Source organism: Phodopus roborovskii, unplaced genomic scaffold (assembly GCF_943737965.1).
Source record: "Phodopus roborovskii unplaced genomic scaffold, PHOROB, whole genome shotgun sequence".
Taxonomy (NCBI): domain Eukaryota; kingdom Metazoa; phylum Chordata; class Mammalia; order Rodentia; family Cricetidae; genus Phodopus; species Phodopus roborovskii.
The window spans coordinates 836,222-853,577 of record NW_026126511.1 but is presented as its reverse complement, the minus strand read 5'-3'; the positions used below and the strand labels follow the sequence as shown (position 1 = coordinate 853,577).

Sequence of the window (17,356 nt, the reverse complement as noted above, 5' to 3'; positions counted from 1 at the left end):
CACCTAAGATACTGAATGCGAAGGACATACGGTATCCTGTCAAGACAATGAGATGCATTATAGAGACTAAAACATATTGATATTAAAAGTCGTATTCAAAGATTCATGATAATAGTTTGGAGAATTGGAATTAACCCAGTCCATCTGAAGCAAGTTTCCAGATATTTAACTGACAATGCCTTTCCTTTTAACATAATGTGTGTTACACACCTTTGTGTACAAATCTCCTGTTGCTGTGAGGATTAACTGGCAATTTCTGTCAGACCTTAGCAATGATATATGGTGAGTTCTCATTTCAGGCACCAGTATCATCCATATATAACAGAAACAACAGTTCAATAATACTTTGTGAGAAAACACAAAATCTGCTATGTACTTAAAATTGTTGATAAAATGTGATGTCTATTGTTCACAGAACTGATAGCTATGACTTCAGTAAGTGCAGTCACCACAGAAGGCCTAAATTATGGAATATAAACAATATCCATCAGTGAACATTCTAGTCATAAGAAACAATACGGTTGTGATATGTGTGCATGTGTGTGTGTGTGTGTGTGTGTGTGTGTGTATGCGTGCATATGCATGTGCATGTGAGTGTATGTGTCTGCCTATGTCTCAATAACTAAACTAAGAGGGCTTGGAAGGTCTGGTGAGCCTCATCACATGTGTGTTTAGAGAGGAGAAGAATGGCCATGAAGGAATACAGAAGCATTCAGAGCCAGTGTATGTATTTCCACTGTACAGATGGATGTTTGATAGAAAGTCATTGAAAATGCATACAGTGAGAAACAGAAGCATAAAAGAAGATCAGAAGGAAAATGGAGTTGTATTTGGTGAATTTTCATTACAAAATCACTTTATGTAGATTTTTTTGTGCAGAATGCAACTACTTTTATGAGCTGCCTATATTTTTAAATGCAGTTTTATATTTTTTACATTTGTGTTTGAAAACTTTTTAATTGATTTGCATACTTGTGGGATATGGCATAGCATTTTAAATCAAATATGTAGCATAATGATAAAGTGAAGGTAACTGGCATTCAAACCAACATTATTTGTTTGTTTTTTTTTTTTTTTTTTTTTTTTTTTGCTATTTGAGATAGAAAAATTAACCGTTGACTTGGGAGACGGCTCAATTGATAAGGGTGCTAGAGGCATAAATCTGATGATCTGAGTTCCATCCCTGGAACTAATGTGGAAAAGACCAACACAATGGTGGGTATCTTATTGTGAGGTGGTAGGTAGAGACAGGAGAACTGTCCAGGAGCTCAAGGACCAGCTAGCCTAGAATGCAAAGTTCAGTGACAGAAATAAGAAAGTCCCTGTCTCAAAACAGCAAGGAAGGAGAAAACTGCCTCCCAAACATTGTCGTTTGACCTCCACATGTGTACTGTGGTATGTCATCATCATAACCACACTCACACGCTACACTCACTCACTCTTGTTTTCAGCCATAGTTATCAGTATGCCATTGAACATTGTAGTTACTTCTAGTGGGCTGCACATATCTGTTACTCCCCAACTTCTTTATTGGCTATCTTTTTCTATGGCTCTATGAGAGTTACTCTAGCTTCCACATACAATTAAGAACATGAGGTATATAAACTTCCATTTTAATACTTTTATTTTTTATTTTGGTAAGTTATTACCATTATAGCTGGGTTTACAAAGCATATTTACCTAGGGTTGTCTCCTTCTCATTAGGCAGAAATAGGGGGAGTGGTGGCAAGCACAAATGTTATCAACTATTAGCTACATTTTGAAGAGAAATAAACTGAAGGTCATTAGTTATGAACTATCTTGAGCTAAAACAGTGATTTAACCAAAATATAACTTGCTTCTCAGGTCCCACACATGATACTTCTTTAAAAAAATGTTTTGCTCTATTTTTTTTTTATCTTGCTTGAGATTAGACTGGAAGAATATATTGTTTTGTATTGTTATTTTTATTTGAACAAAGTCTATTCTTTTATGGATAGTCATGGGTAAGTTTATAATACATCAAAGAGCTGTACAAGATCACACACACACACACACACACACACACAGAGAGAGAGAGAGAGAGAGAGAGAGAGAGAGAAAGAGAGAGAGAGTCTGAGACATGAGCAGCACAGACAAGCAGCCAAATGCCAGCAGAAAAGAATAACCAAATTGCCAATGCATTTTCTAAAACACATGCAGCACTTTTATCTGTGTAGACTTAATACAAAGGACAATTTTATTATAAAAATTTATGTCCCCTTATTTTTCTAGTCATTGAAGGGAAACAGTAAAGTGGCTGCAGAAATCCATCATGAGCTACTATTAAAGTTTAACAGCTTCAACAATGGTGCATTTTCTGTTAAAATTGTCAACGTAAGATTAACCCCCAATCTCCCTACTTGAGTCTGTCTGCATTACATCTATAGGGAAGATGCTTTTTAGAGTTAAGGGCAAAATAGTATGTGCAACATGTAATCTTGATGCTTTCGTTCTACTTTTCCTCACTCAGCAAAGGAAAAAGCTGGAGTCAGTGATAACCCACAGTGCAGTCAGAAAAGCCAATGTGCTGAGAAAATAGGAAACTGAAAATACCAAGAAAAGACAGGAAGATAATGGTGACTGCTTAAAGAAATGTTCCTAGCCATGTGTAAACTTCACCAGGTCTGAGGATTCCAGGGTACCATAGCAGGTTGTGGGGTCAAAGACAAGAAAGTGCAATACTCCTCCTCCTCACCCTTCTGCATCTGGCTTTGCAAAACAGGGAAAGAAAAGCACTTCTGGAGGGATTTTCAAGGTTGGCTGGGATTTAACATAGATACAAGTGAAATGCATGGACTCGTTTTCTATGGCTAGTGCTGGCCACGGGCAAAGCCATATTCATGGCTATTCACTGGGGCCTCTATGCTCTGCTGTCTGTCCAATGCTACTTTCCTCTGGCTTCTTATCAGTCTCGTCTTCTGCATCCAGGGGAATCAGCCACTTTGCCTCCAAGGAACATAAAGTGATAGTCCTCAGAACTCCCAAGGAGATGTGAATTCTGTCGGATCACTGCTATGACCACCCTGATGTTAAAACTCATTTGTTTGTATTTTGGGCATAAGAAGTCTGAGGTGCCAGTGGTGGTGGCACACACCTTTAATTCCAGCACTCAGGAGGCAGAGGCAGGTGGATCTCTGTGTGAGTTGAGTTTGAGACCAGCTTGGTCTACAAAGAGCTAGTTCCAGGATAGCATCCAAAACCACAGAGAAACCCTGTCTCGAAAAACCAAGAAAAAAAATGTACCGAGATATATCAGTAAATTAAACAATGATCATGTTGTGTGTCTGTTTGTACATGTATGTAGGTATGTGTAGACTAGGCTGGTTGGCCAGTGAGCCCAAGAGATCAGCCTCCCAGCACTTCCATGCCTGACATTTTCTCCACGGGTGCTGGGGAACAAGCTCAGGTCCTTGTGGTTTTGCCTTACACACTTTACTGACTGTGCCATCTCCCCAGAACCTTGATCTCATAGATCTTAAGTGATATAAAAATGTTTCTCAAATATTTGCTTTCAGAAAGAAAAACCACTTCTTGGTTAATGTGATTGTTTCACAGATAATTTGGTAGCAAATGGAATGATCTTAAAGTAAGCGTATTTCCTGGTCTTCAAATATAATTTAAAATATGTACATACAAATATAATTGCCAAAGCCCATGCTCTACAATAAGAGGAAACATAGGAAAACATTGGTACTTGAAATTATTTTTTTAGGTATGCTTCTTTGTATTTTTGGTCAATTTTAATTATGAAAGTAAAATTTCTTGCTAAAACAGCTAAGTTATTTAAATGAATAACAATTCTATGATAGTACCTGGGAATATAATGTGTTCTATTGTGGAAAATAAAGCATGTTCCAAAAACACTCTGGTGCTCCAAATCCTTCAGGCAGAAATTAAGGTTGTATAAGAAACAAAATTACAATAATCACGCTTGGCTCATCATCCCTAATATGATTCATTCTTTTTTGATCTCTCCCATCTACACTTTGAAAGAACAATCCAAATCGACATGTAGACAATAAATACTGACCTTGGAACTTTCTGTGAGGAGTCTCTGCATTGGGATTTAGTACAGCATGTTTTTATAGCCTGAATATAGGCATATCCCCATCTGTTTTGATTATTCTTTAGGATTTATGTATTGCTTTCCTGCATTATTTATTTTTATGTATTATTTATTCATTTGTGTGTGTGTACGAGTGTGTATGAATGTGTGTGTATGTGTGTGTGTGTGTGTGTGTGTGTGTGTGAGAGAGAGAGAGAGAGAGAGAGAGAGAGAGAGAGAGAGAGAGAGAGAGAGAGAGAAAGAATGTGTGTGTTTTATAGTAGGTTCCTCCGAATTGAAACAATTCCTCCAGGAGTGGTATAAGGCCCTTGAAACTCAGGAGATAAGCAAAGCATTACATGTCTGGGAAAGCAGAATGTGTAAGATTCTAGAAGGCCCCCACGCAGCTTTATAGAAGGAGTAAACAGCTTCTGTGAAGGGGACTTTGACCAGCCCTGCTATCAAGAAGAGATTCTTCAGACATTTTGGACCAGTCAAGCTGCCTTCAAGTTGTGTAGAGAGTTCCCAATCTGGGCTTTTGGTGATGCAGCTGATTTCTCATTAATACACCTGTTCTGCACACTCAACTACTAAGCACTATGTACTATGCTGATAATTGTCACGCGGCCATCAATACAGCAAAGCAATTGAAGCAAAGCAAGATACATTTTGTCTATTACTCCTGAAAACAAACACAAGGATTCAGTTTATCCTAGACATTTAAACATGTATTCAGAGGGGGTAGGGATTTGTCTCAGTGGTTAGGAACACTAGCTGTACCTTCAGAGGGCCTGAGATAGGTTCAAGTACCCACATTGGCTTACAACCGTCTGTATTTCCAGTTCTAGGGGTTCAACACCCTCTTCTGGCCTTTGTGGGTACCTGCACTCACATGGTATACACATACACACTCAGGAACATACACATAGACTCAATCTTTAAAATAGACTTATAAATCTGATGTTTCTGAGCCACACTTAGTTTTTTGATGATGGCACAACTGTGTCTTGCTGTTGAAATAAACAAGTCACCAGAAACTTCACAGTCTGTGGTACTAAAATCATGCAATATAACTGGAATATATAAAAAATGAATGTGCATGTTTACACATATTTTCTAAGTTAAAATTTTACAGATAATAAAATTTATTAGTTGGAAAATATTACTCTAGATTTAGAAACTGACTACACTTCCCCATTGTGAGTAGAAAAATCCCTCCAGAAAGAAGTGAGATCCTTAGAGGCTTTATCCACACATGGAAAAGAAGTGTTGACATGGCTGGATGCTGACATTGGCAGGGAAGTTTGGGTATTAAATTAGAGCCATTCCAAGGATGTCAAAGCCACATGCCAATGCAAATACTTCCTGCCTTCAGTGCCTGGGTACTTTCCAGGTAGACACAGAGTTTCCTTGGGGCACAGGGAAGTGCTTCTAGGTAATCCTTTGTTGGCCTTTGAGTAGCAGTAGCTTCAGATCAAAAGGGCTTCTTGGGATTTATTTTCCACTATTTGACCTAATGAACACACGTTTACCACAACTGATATTCTCTTCCCTTCTCTAACACTTCAAGTGTCCATGATTTCATATCCATACCATGTTAGATCAACCAGGTCACTATGCTGGCCTTGGAGTTCTCTTATATTCTCAGGGCAATCAGATACTTTGTATGAACCACAGCACTAAATCACTATTAATTAAAACTTCTGCCCACCCCCAAAGGGCAAGCGGCATGATAACTTGTAGTATTTTAGCTTTGCCATCAATTTTTTGAAGGTTTATTAGGAACTAGTTAAAAGAAACCCAGACAAAGAAGCCTGGACTCAATAGCTACAATGTGAGAATTTCATTGTGACTCAAATATTAGGACTGGATATTTGAACACCTTTGATTAAAACGAGAGCTTTAAGAAAGAGTGTGTAAAGGCATCACCCTCTGGTTACACCTACTATAGTCAGCTTGGCCACAATGCTAAGAATAGCAACAACATAGAAACTGAAAAAGCACTCAGTAGCCCCAAAGCTGAACTGTGTTGAGATTCTGCTGGCTGACTCCAAGATGTAGACCAGAAACTTTTAGAGAGGCATTTATTTCTCTCTGATAATAACTTTCACTCTTTCCATCTCAACATCTATTCGTGTTTCTTGTACATTTTTTTTTAAACAACTATTTGGTAACACAACATAAAGAATAATTAGTGAGATGTAACAGGAGTGAAAGAGAATAAAAAGTTAATTCATTCATGGAATTTGGTTCAAGTGCGTATTATAACATATCACAGCAAACAAAATCTGAGCCAAAGATCTCTGGACAACTGTGGTTTTACCTCTTATTCTTAGAATGAAGTGTCTCTCTATGTTCTCATTAGGCATGGTAGCATTCTGTTGTGTCACACCAGAAACAGCCTGGCCAGCAACGCTATCTTCTTATCAAATGTTGGGACTGGGGGTCCCAAACAGCCATCAGGTATTTACAGAATGGCTAATGATTTGCCATGAACTTTTTATTGCTGCTCAAAAGAGCAACAGAATATCATAAAAATCACTCTTGGAATGCTAGTTAAGTCCAACACAGAGAGAAATGTGTCTAAGAAGCATTTACTTAAAACTTTAATGATATTTATCCAATTAGTTACTCAGCAGGTATAGCTCATTATTCATTATTATCCTTCTTCAATCAATGTAGGCTCTGTGTGTGTGTGTGTGTGTGTGTGTGTGTGTGTGCCCGCACGCACGTGTGGGCGCAGGAACACACATGCTCGCACTTTAAAAATCAGTATTAAATCAGTTGCTAAAGCTGTTACAACCACTGTTTAAAAATACAAGATCTTTTTTTTTTTTTGCAGTGGTTTAAAGGGAACAATTACTAAAGTTAATTTCTGATGTACTGAAAGAGGTGTTCTAATGAGCCTGCATAACAAATTCATTCAATGAAACTAGCAAGGACAACACTTCAGCTTTCATCTTTTTCTGAGGATATGGATGCAAATGTTTGTGAAAACCTATTGTTTGGTCATTGTGTTCATTTCCTGCCTTGTTAAATACATATGGATATTTAGCAATCACAAATAAGTTCCTAATGTAACAGATGCATCTCCCAATTCCCTTAAATTTGGACATGTTTGCTACTATTCTATTGACACATGTCAAATACCCAGCACAAGTCAGTAAAGTTTAAAAAGACACAGGGATATTTTATCTTTTCTGTGCACATTGTGGGTAAGTTCTTCCATAAGGCATTTTACATTTCTAGGGAGAAGCTTTTTGGAGGCCATCCTTGCTTGAACTTCATAGCCAGAGTACTGCCTTAGTTTTTGTCCTGAGTCATTACATAGGTTCATGGAAAACAAGAATCAACCTAAACCTCAGGATAAAAGACCAATAGTAGTCTGGGTCCCATTCAGTAGTATCAAACCAGGAAAATTACGGGCAGTACTTCCTAGGATATCAACAGAAGAACCATCCTATAAAATGCAGGTGTTTCCTATGTTTTGACACCATGTCAACATCCCAGAAGTTATTCTATGCATTGATGCTATATATCAACATCCCAGAAGTTATTCTATGCATTGATACTATATATCAACATACCAGAAGTTATTCTATGCATTGATGCATTGATAATTGATACTATGTCAACACCCCAGAAATTCATTCTATGCTTTCATACTATATCAACACCCCAGAAGTTCGTTTTCCCAAGTTTTTATTTCAAAATGAGGTGACTATGGCTCAAGAAAGCCGAGACATACCCTTAAGTTGGCCCAGGAGAACGAGCCTGCAGCTGTTTCAGAGACTCATGCTTCCTTCCACAGACATGTCCTTCTCACTCTACCATGCACGCCTGAAACTTATGAATGTTTCCTGGCTTGGTTTTGAGGAATTTGAACAAATTCCTGTCTGGTACATTTTGGGAAAGCGAAATTCTGCTTTTAAAAGTAGACAGACCAGGCCAACGAGAGGCAAAGGAAGGGAGGAGAAATTCCTCTTTGTGCATTTGGACCAGATATTTAGTGTTTGTGTTGAGGGAACATTTATTAGCCACCATTCCTTCTATGTTCCTCACATTACTAACAAGACAGTTGAAGAGTTTCATTTATATTCTGGATTTTCATCAACTTGAAAGATTTATAACCAAAAAAACCAGCAAAATTTTCTTTCTTCAAATTGTTAGACAGGTCAAAACAACATAAAATTCAAAACTAATTTTTGTTGATTTTGGATAGAAATTCTGGGAATTCAGCAGCAGCAACAAGAATTCTGATTGTTTTATCATGTTCTGTGATATAAGTACAGTTACTTGAGAGGTAGAATATTAAATAAAGAAAATGCTTTATAAAAGTAAACTGACTGTGATTATAATAAAATGGCTGTTTTCAGAACACATTTGTAATTGATTTTGTCGTGTCTTAAAAATGTAAAGCTATGACAGACATTTGCTTGTATATCACCCCAAGACCTGTTTATCCTGTATCCCCTGGCATATTGCTGCTCATAGTCAAGATAGTCAAGAAAGTTTATAGCCTTGGATCAGTTCTCTTTAGTGGCTGATCCTCAAAGAATCTTCAGTTAGGGGAGGAGAGGAGAGTACTAGCTCAAAACTAGTATACAGTTATTTTAAAAGCTCACATAAATACATGGAACTGAATAGATAGTTCTGGGAAAGACAACAAAGCAAACATCACAATGGCTTTCCATAAAACAGCTCCCTTTTTTTTCCACAACAAAGTCACTCTATTAATCTTGCTGCAATTTACCAGCAAGCCTAACCACAGAAATTAATATCCCATACAAGCTTTTTACCCAAAGATGAATTCCCATCATAGATCTATAATAACAATGCAATACTTACAACTTAATGACATATAAAGACCCATTTAAGATTTCGTGAAATGTGAAAAAGAGAGAGAGAGACACTTTAAACATGGGATTGATTGTTAGTTTTTATAGATAATATTTTGGTTCCTTAATTAATGGCAAGATTCAGTAACATGAAGTGATAAACTATTTTTCAATAAGAGTTATCGTTAGTCTCACTTCAAGCCCCTAAAACACTTGGCCAAGAAGTGTTATTTCTTACCAAAAAATTAACATGTAAAAAAGTAGTGAGAATAATATATCTGCAGATAGACAGGCATACACACACACACACACACACACACACACACACACACACACACACACTTTTACACACAAAATCCAAAAGTACCAAAGTGAAACAAAGTCACAGGAATTCACATACTTGGACTTTCAAGCCTGCAGCTTGTTATTCTAGGCAGGAAATATGAGATATATTTATTACTGGAACAAGAAGATTTTACAAACCACTGCAAATACCAATGATCATAAAGATGGAGGGAGGCCTTCAGGAGTTAACCATAGTTAATTCTAACATACTCATTGTCTACAAAAGCTAACCATCCAACTATGCTTCTTGCATTTAATTCCACAAGATTCCAGAACAGTTGATCTTGGTTCTAAGTAATAGTACTTGGCTTAAGTGAAATTCAGAATCCAGAGCTTTAGCAAATTTGAGCATTTTAAGGCTTTGTATTTTTGACAAAGTGTCATTGACCTATTGTTGCATCAAAGTAAATAAATTTCAAAGATTAAAATATATGCCCCTTTCATTATTTGATGCTGATTTTTAAAAATAAGCCTTGAAATCATACACATACAAATAACTTTATATATCCTGAGAAGTTTGTATATTCCATATATATATGTATATATGTATATATATACATATATACAATTAAAGAAATATATGTCATTAATTTGAGAGAGAGGATACATAGGAAGAAGTGAGGGAAATGATGTGATTATATTTTAAATTAAAAAATTAAAAAGTACATGAGGAAAAAATACATGGTAGCATTTTTCAATGTAAACATGATGCTATAATGTAACATTTTCTCTTCAATATACTCTTCAGGGGACAGCCAGGACTTACTCATTCAGAAAACACACACACACACACACACACACACACACACACCATCATCATCATCAATCAGTAAATATCTCAAAAGGAATGGACTCCTCCTCTGAGCTCCTCCTTCACCCTTTGGTCTGAGCCACCACATTTCTGTCACAGCAGGAAAATGATCGTATCTTCTACTTGGTGGCTTCAGCTATCATTTTTTTGTGGAAAGTGATCTTTATTTGGCATGCAGATGGATTCTGACCAATGGCCTCTCTCCTTCACTAGAAATATCTCCTGTGTCATCCCAGCCTTTCTAAAGCACAAGGCCAGACCTTACATTAACCTGTGAGGCTCTCTTGGTGGGTCCCTGACTGCCCTTCTGACTTCATGCTCTGTCATTCCTTCCTTGTTTCATTCAAGGTACTGCTCTCTCTCTCTCTCTCTCTCTCTCTCTCTCTCTCTCTCTCTCTCTCTCTCTTATATTAGGAGTAGCATGTTGAACAAGCTTGCTCAGTCGAAGCCTTGGCACTAGATTTTTTTCCTTTGCATCAGATGATGCACATTCTCCCTACAGAGACCCTCCTGGCATGCCCCTCCACAGTCACCACACTTTTAATTAAAGGAAGAATCCATGGCTAATCCTTGTTGCAAAATTTCCTGGATTTAGAATAACCTAGGAGATGCAGAACCTACTAGATGTAACGATTCCATCATTACGCTGGCCTGCCCCGTCACCTGGCAGATGCACTCAGGCAGTACTCTGGTCATCCCAGAGTTCCATGAGTACTAGTCTGCACGCAGGTGTAAAGGACCCTTTTAAAAGACAGACTTCTGCCCATTTATGATCTCTTTTGCTTCAGCTACTTGGCTTCTTTCCCCTCCATACATAAACTCCACGCGGGCTCACTGAGTCTCGTGTTCGTGTTTTATTGGCAACAGCTGAAGAAGAAGGGAGTTTTTAGAGTGCTATCTGCCTGTTTTTTGCGAGTGTGAACTAATGTACAACACATAATACAATGTGTCCATGATAAATTACTGTTGAAAAATGAATTAAAAATTTCCTCACATAGTTGACTGGCCTAGAATGAAACTGGCATAAAATTAGTAAAGAAGCATATATCCATATACTGTAAATGAAATAAAGTCATAAGCCCATCAAAAGACAGAATATTAATATATGGAGTATGCCAAAAAATCCCACTGGCCACTAGATCGCTCATGACTCAGAAACAGCAAGCAAACACAAGAGTAAATGTGAAATTTTGGGGCAAGGGCAAGACAATATAGGAACAGGTGGCCTTTGCTAATGTGTTTTCTCGGTGACAGATGGTGTCTGCATTTTACAGCCTGAATAGTTCTATCACCTCAAATGCTCCAATCTCTTGTGAAACTCAACCATAATACCCTGTTGCATGATAGTACCTCACATTCCCAGCCATGAGCTACAGAAACCCAGGGACCACCGAGGTCTCTGTTCTCTCTAATGCAACAGACACAAAGGCAACAGCATGATAAGCACAGCTTTCATTTGGATATCTGTAAGATCACCCAGTTTTTCTGTATTTAAGTTCTTACCCAAGCATACACCCACTAGTCATGTAAACTTCCCATACGTGTGTGAAAGACAATATAAAGGGATGCAAAACTAATACTACATCAACACTACTTTATGGGAGTCCTAAGGATAGACTTAGCTGATGGGAAGAAAAAACCTGACAAATAAAAAGGGAAAAGAGAAAGATGGTATCTCTGGGAAATGAAACAATACCAACACAAGTAATAATTTCTCTAATGTATTTGTTCAAATTACCTCATCACCATTAATTAAATTATAATCATCAAAACTTGATAAAAATAAGAAATTGGTTTACACAATTATTAAACTAGCAAGAAGACAATGTGGCTTTGGCTTTGAGGAATTAAAAAAATGTCAAAACTTATCATAGCTGGAATAGAGAGTCCAAATTTTATGCAAATTTGAAAAGAATGGAATTTTCCAAAGGCTGGCCAATCTTCCTTGAGAAAACTCCAGGTCCAATCTGAATTATTCTCCCTTTAAAGGTGCTTACGAAAGAACACTGGGTGGATGTATGGGATGTATGGACATATGTATGTATAGATGAATGGGTAGATGGATTGATGGGTGAGTGGTTGGGTGGGTGGATGAATGGATTGATGAATGGATGAGAAGGTGGATGGATGAATGGGTAGATAGATGGGTGGGTGGGTGGATGTGTAGGTGAGTGGACAGACTATTAATAATGTTGTTAGGAGAGGAGATCTTGTACAATTCATATAATTTCAACAAGATAAATTATACTATCTTTAGAAAGCATGGGAATCAAGCCAGACCGCCTGAAACAGAGTACCAGGTGATCCTACATTCAAAACAGCTGGATAAAGCACCCTTACAGACTACGGCCAGGATTTCTGCATCTTCTTAGAATCCCCCATGACAGCACCCCTTACCAGCAGGAAGTAATTTGGAAAGAACGACGCCCAAATTCCCAAATATTGTCTATAAATGTTTGTTTTCATTTAAATGGACTTGGTTATATAAAATTAATAAATAAATAAAAATGAAGAAAAAGAGAAACATAAAAAAAAAAAAAGAAAGAAAGAAAGCATGGGAATCTTTCCTAAGTGATAATAGGCCAAGATGGCTGCACAATCGTAGTCTGGATAGATTTCTATGTGGAAATTAAAGGAGAATTTTTATATCAATTTAAAAAAGCAAAGGAAAACTTCTAATTTGAATGAACATACCGCTCATAAGCATAAACTAAAAATCTAATAACTTACTCTTGAGAATGGATATTATTGACAATGAATTATCAAATGTAATTATTAACATTAATTAATAACAACATACCTATCGATGGTGACTCTTACATATAGTAAGTACAAATACAGGGCAACATAAACAGAAAATCCAGATGTTGCATCAGAAGGGAAACTGAATAACCCTTCAGGTGTGAGCTCACAGTCAAGTTTTTTTTTTTATTTAACATGCTTCTGGTCTGTTCAGAGTCCACAGATCTCCCATGAAATTAATGAGGATGGAATCAGACTTCTGTTTTCCTTCTTCCTCTTTCCCATACTACACTGTATGTGTGAATTAATGCAGAGCTGATGCTACCTAACACTCAAGTCATAGCTACTCTGCCACTACTGAAAAGGAATAAATGGAACTGTCTAGTAAGGGAGTTGGGTGGGTCAGGGGTCATGTACTGAAAGTGATTCCTAAGGTGCAAACCGCTACTAGTCAATGCTCTTCAGTAAAAATTAAATATGCTCCTCCTCTTTGTCATATTGATTAGAAAGCAGATTAAACTCTGTATTATACTATCCCATTAAATTCAAATGATCCTTAATCCAGCTGAACTGCATTCATTACCTTTAGGAGCTGAAAGGAACGTTTTAGTATTCCAGATTTATTCTCTATTTGCAGGCAATATTGATCTGTGCTACTGCATTTAGTTGGACAGAAATATTGGTGATTTCTCAAATTGCATATGTATGCCCATGTTTTCAAATAATATCACACTTCCATATTTACCTTTCCTGACTTCTATCAGTGCTGAAAATACTACCTGAGGCCCAGTAAAGAATCATGTTCATTTTTCATAAATTCAAACACCAAATTTTTCTGGGATGAAACCATTAGCAATCTGTTAGTCCTGTGATTTCCAGTAAAAAATATACTAGTTAATACCTGTGCCCAAGAAATCCCTTTTTAAGTGTTTTGCATACATTGCAAGAAAGATAATGTGTTCTGACTGCATTTCTCTATTTGTTTGTTTGTTTTTTTTAAATATTTTAGAAGGACTGAGTGAGTGATTTTAAAATGATGCCTTCATGTATATTGGCATAGAATAAATGGAGAAAAATTGCTTTGTAGTGAGATGTGCACAATTAAGTTAATTTTAAATGACAAATATAATGCTCTTATGGCATCCTGAGATTTTAAACACCTTTTCACCTTTTAAATAAAATAAGCTAAAACTACCTTGAGTATTAAGCTTTAATTTTTCTAGACATTTGTGAATACTTTACTGGTGCACAAAGTATTTGAGGAATTTCCTTCTTTTTTAACCTCCTTTTAGGGCTTTCCCAGTATCAGCCAAGACAAAAATTTTTGAGGGGATGTCAAATTGTTTTGTATTATAGATGGAAAGTGTTTCACCTAATATTTAGAGTTTTTCTGGGTTATAAAGTTTATGTCCATTTCTTTTATTATGCAAACAAAACTATTTCAAAGAAAACATTATTTTCTTGTAAATAACAATGTTTGATGTTGATAACTTGTGTAAATGAGAATTGACAGGATGACTTTATGAGCTTCAGACAAGTAAATTTAATTTGGAGATTCTATGGACGAGAGAAAATCTAGTATTTTGATCTGGTGTACTTGTTTGGAATTAGTTGTATAATCTACACATTAGAAGTGACCACAATTACACTGCTGCAGGACAAGAATCTCCATGTTGAAGTCATAACATACTCAGAAATCATATGACCTTCTGAATTAAAAAGATTTAATAATGTGAAATGCTATATTTAATTTCACCTTTTAAAAAAAAAACATGAAACATATAATTTTGAGAATGTTTCCTGTTCTGTTGTTCTTGTTATATGCTATTAGAATTCCTGGAATGTGTATGTTTTACTCATGTGTTGAAACAAAGCATTTTAAATAAATAAGACATACTGGTGTGAACAAATTCATTTATTCCATAGAATAAGATCTGAGTATACATATCACAAGTAGGAAACAAGGCTGAATTTAGGTGGCTTTGAGAATGTAGACTTGAATATAAAGAAATATGTGCTACTCCCTCTCCTCTTCTCCACTTCTCTTTTTCTTATGTCCCACCCCTGTGCTCTCAATTTGCTCAGGAGCTCTTGTCTCTTTTCCCTTCTCCAGGGGACCATGTATGTCTTTCTTAGGGTCCTCCTTGTTTCCTAGCTTCTCTGGCACTGTGGATTGTAGGTTGGTAATCCTTTGCTCTGTGTCTAATAACCATAAATGAGTGAGTACACACCATGCTTGTCTTTCTGTGACTGGGTTACCTCATTTAGGATGGTTTCTTCCAGTTCCATCTATTTGCCTGGGAATTTCAAAAGCCCATTGTTTTGTTTTTTGTTTCTTCTGAGTAATACTCCATCGTGTATATGTACCGCAGTGTCTTCATCCATTCTTCAGTTGAGGGGCATCTAGTTTGCTTCCAGGTTCTGGCTATTACAAACAACACTGCTATGAACATAGTTGAACAAATGTCCTTGATATATGAATGTGCATCCTTTGGGTACATGCCTAAGAGTGGAATTGCAGGATCTTGAGGTAGACTGATTCCCATTTTCCTGAGAAAAAGCCATACTGATTTCCAAAGTGGCTGCACAAGTTTGCACTACCACCAGCAGTGGAGGAGTGTTCCCCTTTCTCCACATCCTCTCCAGGATAAACTGTCATTGGTATTTTTGATTTTAGCCATTCTGGCAGATGTAAGATGGTATCTCAGAGTTGTTTTGATTTGCATTTCCCTGATGGCTAAGGATGTTGAGCAATTTCTTAAGTGTCTTTCAGACATTTTAAATTCCTCTATTGAGAATTCTCTATTTAGTTCTATACCCCACTTTTTAATAGGATTATTCGGTGTTTTGGGTAGTTTCTTGAGTTCTTTGTATATTTTGGAGATCAGCCCTCTGTCAGATGTAGGGTTGGTGAAGATCTTTTTCCATTCTGTGGACTGCTGTTTTGTCTTGTTGACTGTGTCCTTTACCTTACAGAAGCTTCTCAGTTTCAGGAAGTCCCATTTATTAATTGTTTATTTCAGTGTCTGTGCTACTGGTGTTACATTCAGGAAGTGGTCTCCTGTACCAATTAATTCAAAGATACCTCCCAGTTCCTCTTCTAAGAGGTTCAGTGTGGCTAAATTTATGTTGAAGTCTTCGATCCATTTGGACTTAAGTTTTGTGAATGGGCAGTCAGTGGGACTTCTCTCTGACAATGGAACCAGTAATTATCCCTAGTTTACACATGGACTTTGGGAGCCCATTCCCCATGGAGGGATACTCTCTCAGTCTACATACATGGAAGAGGGCATAGGTCCTGCCCCAAATGATGTGACACACTCTGATGACCCCACATGGGAGGCCTCACCTTCCCTGGGGAGTGGATAGATCATGGGATGGAAGGTTTTAGGGGGGGCATGGGAGGTTGGGAGGGAGAAGGAACTGGGATTGATATGTAAAATAAGATTGTTTCTAAATTAAATAAATAAGAACAAAAAATGAAATATGTCAAACTATCATTTTCAGTTAGAATTTGAAATGTAGGAAGATAAGCTACAATTTCTTCTTTATCATTAAAAATCAACAAAAATATATGTGAGTCGTTTGCTTGTAAGTGTATTTGGGTATCATGTATGTGCCTGGTGGCCAGTGAAGCCCAAAGAGGCCATCTGGTCCCCATAACTGGAATTACACACTGTTTTAAACTACCCCGTGTGTGTGCTTAGAATCAAACTCTTTTGAAGAGCAACAAGTACTCTTAACAGCTCATCCATCTCCCCAGCCCTCAATAACACTGCTTTTATTTATAAGATCAAGACTGATCAGATATTCATCCAGTTCATCTGATTCAAAACTATTTGTGTTTCTCAAAGGTGCAGAAAATTAAAATATGAGTATTTGTAATGCCATGTGCTCATTATATGCACTGCTGAGATTTACAAGGATAGTTTACGCAAGTATGTAATGCATTTTATCCATGTTCATCTCATATCCCTCATAGTCCTTTCTCTCCTACACTGTTATTTCCCATGTGTTCCACACAGCTTAGCTTCTGCTATGCTGTACCGTGTGTTCACGATTTTATGAACTTACATAAACTCTAGAAGGCTGAGGTACCAGCTAATGCTACACAGTAGACACCTTGCTGTATGCTATTATCTCCAGCAACAAAAAATCTGGTTCCTTTAGAGAATAGTCTTAGGGTGGGAATGAATAAGTATCCTATTTTTATATCTCCTAGATGGCTTCTTTCAAGACACCGATTACCAGGAAAGGGCCATTACCAGTCCTCTCTAGTTCCTGGAATCTGTGTCAGGAGGAATTATTGTGTTATTGACAGAGGTTTTCTTCCAGAGCTCACATCCTTTTATTTTCTGTTAGAAGTCCAGCATAAACTTGCTCATTATTACTTTTGGTTTTACAAGGAATAAAGCCATCAAAACTTCTTTTTTAGTACAACTCTTCCTTTTATATTTGATTCTAATGTTTTTAATAACAATCCCTTGACGCATATCTTCTCCACTTGGATAGTGCTCTCCTAGTGTTAAAAGGGAATCTGAAAAATTCCAGTGT

General features: G+C 37.1%; 1 protein-coding gene across 1 annotated transcript in view; it reads right to left on the bottom strand.

Annotated features, from left to right (window-relative positions):
* The window catches only part of Nalcn (sodium leak channel, non-selective), a 247,723-nt gene that overhangs the window by 188,026 nt on the left and 42,341 nt on the right, over positions 1-17,356 (bottom strand). The gene's annotated exons all lie outside the window — the stretch shown is intronic.